Below are 5,463 nucleotides of genomic sequence, written 5' to 3' on the forward strand. Positions count from 1 at the left end.
AAGATTTTAAAGCAAGTATAACTAGAGTAGTTATTAAAAGACATCGAAGCAAATCCAAATAGGAAGAATTTATGGTCTTGAGTGCTTTGCTGAAATCCTTTGTATTAAAAGATGGCATATGGCTAAGGAGTAAACATTAGCCAGGATAAGTTCTTTTTTTAATATTTCAAAAAATAAATACAATTATTTGGTTTGAAAAAGCTTAAAAATAGCAAGAGATTAAAAGGAAGTAAAGTTTAATGAAGAAATTAAAAAGTACTAAAGTACTAAAAACAATAAAAATGATCAAGCAAAATCAAAGGCAGTTTCCTTAAAAATATTAACAAACCATAACAAGCTTCAAACAAGACTGATTAAGAGAAAAGTCAAGGATAAACAATACTGGCAATGAAGGCCTGGGATGGGGGCAGGAGCCCAGAGAGGGAAAGGGAGGTGGGGGGAACATCTGTACTTTTAACAATAAAGAAATTTTTTAACAAAGAAAAAGGAACAGACTACAGATACAGTTGCATGATTTTTTTTTTAATTCTCAAGTACTTTAAACAATCTATATATATATATATATATATATATATATATATATATATATATATAATGAAGGAATATGCAAATTTGCCCTCAAGGTAATGACTGGCTGAAGCGTAATGACCAGCTGGGTGTTGCTGCATGCCGCAGGAGGCCGGGACATGAGGCTGTGTCACATAAAATAAAATGCATTCACATGCCCTAAAGCACAAACATCCCAGCAGATAACTCAATTCAGGTTATTGTGTAATCACAATGATTACACAATATTGATTACACAATAAACTTATTTTCACCTAAAAACTAACATCTCCACTTAAAGATGCCCAGAAAGGCCACTGAGGCTTTCATCCATCCCTTTCTACACTGAAGATGACAGGGTCCAAGGAGGAAGGGCTCTGGTTTCCTTGTCTCAGCACCCAGCTAGGAGGCCTGGAGCCCCGAAAGGGAGGCAGACAGAAGTGCTTTCCCTCGGGGTCCCCGCTCTCCCTGGGAGTCGGGCATGGAGGGCGCTCTCCCTGGGAACCGGAAAATCCGCCTCCCCTGGCAACTGCGCAGCAGCCAGGCCTGGTGAGCCAGGAGAGCGACCTACCCCTGAGGATGCCTATGCTGGCGGAGGCCACGCAGCTGCCAGAGTTGAAGTCGTCCTCGATGGAGGAGCGGGGGTGCGGGGAACAGAGTCGGCCATGTCGGCATTGAAACCTCAGCTCTTGGCCGAATGACTAGAGCACACAGACCTCAACAAGCAGTAGTCATCCCCGACCGGGGATTAAACCCAAAATCTAAGTAGGTGCCCTGACAGAATGGAACCCAAACCTTTGCTGTGGCAGAAGAGCTCCAACTCACAGCAGGGGCCAGGGTAGCCAGAGGGGTTTTGTTGAGGGGCCCTGATAGGCAGCCGGCAGAGCAGTGGGTTAGAACCTTCTCCTGATACAGCAAGGTTGCAGGTTGGATCCCTGATCAGAGCACAGACAAGAAGCAATCAAAGAGAACATAATAAGTGGAACAGCACACTGGTGTTTCTCTCACTCCCGTCTTCTAAAAGAACCAATCAATAAAAATTAAAATAAAAAATAAACCCTCTGGCTTGCAGAGTTGCTAAAACAGTTAAAAAGCAAAGTCCCACCCCTTCCTGTTCATTCAACAAATACTTCATATGCTCCTTCAATAATCACAATGGGGATGGGTGCTTGTTTGTTTTGGTTAATCCTCGCCTAGGACATTTTTGCATTGTTTTTTTTGTTTTTGTTTTGTTTTGTTTTGTTTTTACAGAGAGTGCAAGGGAGGGAGAAAGACAGAAACTAATGTGAGAGACATCAATTGGTTGCCTCTTGCTGAATCCCCGACCAGGACCTGGGATTGAGCCTGCAACCCAGGTACGTGCCCTTGATCGGAATCCAACCCAGTACCCTTCAGTCCGCCTGCAGAAGCACTATCCACATAACCAAATGAGCATTTTTTTTTTTATTTTTAAGTACTCCCCTAAGGATATGTTTTTTTCATTGATTCTAGAGCAGGGGTGGGCAAACTTTTTGACTTGAGGGCCACAATGGGTTCTTAAACTGGACTGGAGGGCCGGAACAAAAGCATGGATGGACTGTTTGTGTGAACTAATATAAATTCAAAGTAAACATCATTACATAAAAGGGTACGGTCTTTTTTTTTCAATAGTTTTATTCATTTCAAACGGGCCGGATCCGGCCCGCGGGCCCCTCACCGGGAATTGAACCCATGACCCTTTGGTGCATGGGAGGACACTCTAACTACTGATCCACACTGACCAGGGCCTGAAAGTACCTTTAAATTTTTTTTTTCAGATCTGCCCTGGCTAGGTGGCTCAATTGGTTAGAGTCTCAACCTCTACACCAAAGATTTCCTGTTGGATTCTAGGTTAGGGCACATACTTAGGTTTAGGTTAGATCCCAGTGGGTCAGCAGAGGCAGAGGCAGAGGCAGCCTACTTGTATTTCTCTGTCACATGGATGTTTCTCTCTCTAAAATTCTATTTTAAAAACATCCTCAGGTAAGAAATATATATACATATATATATGTATATATATTTATATATTAAAAATATTTTCAGATCTAAAATTTTATTTGGTTCATTTTTAAATTTTATTTTTCATTTACAGTTCACATTCAATATCCTATCCTATATAATAAAACCCTAACATGCAAATTGACCAGACAGTGGAATGACTGGTTGCTATGAACTGACCACCAGGGGGCAGATGCTCAACATAGGAGCTGTCCCCTGGTGGTCAGTGCGCTCCCATAGGGGGAGTGCCGCTCAGCCAGAAGCCAGGCTCATGGCTGGCGAGTGCAGCGGTGGTGGCGGGAGCCTTCTCGGTAGCAGTAAGGAGCAGCGAGGTGAGCGGTAGGGAGCAGCAAGCGGTGGGCGGTAAGGAGCGAGGGGTCATCGACTGCAAGAGGGCACAGGCAGGGATGAGGGCCTCCCCCAACCCCCAGTGCACAAATTTTGTGCACCGGACCTCTACTTGTATAATAAAACTTGAAAATGTAAATGAAAACAGCACTGAATATAAGAGACCTAAACTGATGTCATCCTAATATATAAAAACCCAGGGTCCATAACGACCGGTCCATCCCCTAGCCCTCAGGCTACATTTATCAGGGGTGGTTAACGGGGGAACCGGGGTCCCTCAGGCTCCAATGAATCTGTGGCAGCAGTGACTGGTGAGCAGGCAGAAGGCAGAGAGCTTGTTCCCTTCCCGGTCCGCAGGCTCCCATTGATCAGGGGATGATTAACAGGGACCTGAGTGAGTGGCGCGGGGACTAGCGAGCAGCTGGAAGGCAGGCCTCTTGGTCCTTCCTCCTGGCCCTCACACTCCAATCAATCAGTGGTGGAGGTGGGGCAGAAGTGGGGACTGGCTTCCTTAGTAGTGCTATAGGTTCAATCTCCAGAGGACAACACAGGCACCAATAGACCAGAGCCTCCCGCAGGATCCCAACAGTGCTGCTGGTCTCCTGGAACTCGGCCTCAGGCACTGCGGAGGCTTCCCCTCCCTAGATGCTCCCCAAGGAAGAAAGGATACCGCCAGCAGCGCCAGGGGAGACCAGCGGTGACTGACTGCTCTCCCTGTGCTTCCTCCATGTCATGAGCACTGGCCCTCGCCCACCCCACTCCAGATGAAGTGTGATCACTGCACACGGAAGGAATGTAGTAAAAAAACAAAAACCGATGACCAAGAGAATGCCACAGTCAATATCTGGAGTCTGGCTCAGGAGAATGGAGAGAAGGGAGAATTCCATAAGTTGGCCGATGCCAAGATATTTCTGAGTGACTGCCTGGCGTGTGACAGTTGTGTGACCGCAGAGGAAGGAGTCCAAGTTTCTCAGCAGAACGCCAAGGACTTCTTCCGTGTTCTGAACCTTAATAAGAAATGTGATACCTCACAGCACAAGGTGCTGGCAGTGTCCATGTGTCCTCAGTCTCTGCCTTATTTTGCTGCTAAATTCAGCCTCAGTGTCACTGAAGCATCCAGAAGGCTCTGTGGCTTCCGGAAAAGCCTTGGGGTGCACTGTCTTTGACATGAAGATAGCCTCGGACTTTAGCATCCTGGAGAGTCAGAAGGAATTTGTGTGTTGGTACTGCCAGCACTGTGAGGAAGAGCCCCGGCTACCCATGCTGACCTCCACCTGCCCCGGCTGGGACCGAAATGCAGAGCGTGTGCTGGGTCACCCCATCACCCCCACCTCTGCACAGCCAAGTCTCCCCAGCAGATGATGGGTTCTCCGGTGAAGGATTGCTTCACCAGTCAGCAGAACTCGTCCCCAGACAAGATTGCCATGTCACTGTGGCCCTGTGTTATGACAAGAAACGAGGCCCTTTGAGGAGATGTTCCCAAGGCTTTACATATTTCCCAGGGTGCTGACTGCATGTTAACCTCAGGTGAAACTGTCCAGATAATGGAGCAAAGTGACCTTGCCTTGAATGACGCTGCCGTGGGCACTCTGTTTGGAGACGTGGAGGAGGAGGAGGTGAGGGTGCCAGCTCTGACAGGTACCTGGCGCGCATCTTCAGGCACACGGCCAAGGAGCTGTTCAACGAGGACGTGGGAGTGCTAACCTACCGCACCCTGAGGAACAAAGATTTCCAGGAGGTCACCCTTGAAAGGGATGGAAAGGTTCTGCTACGCTTTGAGGCTGCTTATGGCTTTCAGAACATCCAGAATGTGGTCCTGAAGCTGTAGAGGGGCAAGTTCCCCTGTCACTTCGTGGAGGTCCTGGCCTGCGCCGGGCATGCCTAAGTGGCAGGGGCCAGGCCCAGGCAGACGATGGGTGTGCAGACAGGGCACTGCTGCAGCAGATGGAAGGCATCTACACTGCCATCCCAGCGTGGCCCCCAGAGACCAGCGCCATGTACAGGAGCTGTACCAGGAGTGGCTGGGGTGGAGGGTGACTCTCCCTGGTCCCAGGAGGCCCTGCACACCACCTAGCAGGGTCCAGGGCAGCCTGCCAGGACATCAAGTGGTGAAAGTCCAGCAGACGCCCGGCCTTCAGGCTGCCTGAGGAGGGGTGTCAGACACATGAAGGAAAGATTTAGCATCTCTGTCATCGCTTTGGTTTTCAGAATTCCCTGCTCCCCATTTGTCGGCTTCCTCCCTCTGAGGGGCGCTGTTGTGGTCACATGGGTGCAACTGGAATACTGTATCTCCATAGGAATGCCCCAATGTGCGTATCCTTTTATCCAATGATGCAAAAATCCCAAAGAACAAGAATGGAGACAGACTACTGTCCTTTAGGCTTAAAAAAAAAAACCCGGAAGTGTTCTGCGAAAAGCTGAGACTTGGTTCTGTCCATGCGCCTCATAAAGATTGGATGAGGAAATGGCCTGGTTTGGCCCTGACTTTACCCACTGATTTTACTCTTGAAGGTGTTTTTGCCACAATGTGAATAAACTGCCACCTTTTGGAAT

General features: G+C 48.1%; 1 pseudogene; it reads left to right on the plus strand.

Moving 5' to 3' along the window:
* Positions 1 to 3,674: 3,674 nt before the first annotated feature.
* On the plus strand, positions 3,675 to 4,984 carry LOC118651801 (annotated as a pseudogene).
* The last annotated feature ends 479 nt before the right edge of the window (positions 4,985 to 5,463 follow it).

The sequence above is a fragment of the Myotis myotis genome, unplaced genomic scaffold (assembly GCF_014108235.1).
Source record: "Myotis myotis isolate mMyoMyo1 unplaced genomic scaffold, mMyoMyo1.p scaffold_m19_p_3, whole genome shotgun sequence".
In the NCBI taxonomy this organism is placed as follows: Eukaryota; Metazoa; Chordata; class Mammalia; order Chiroptera; family Vespertilionidae; genus Myotis; species Myotis myotis.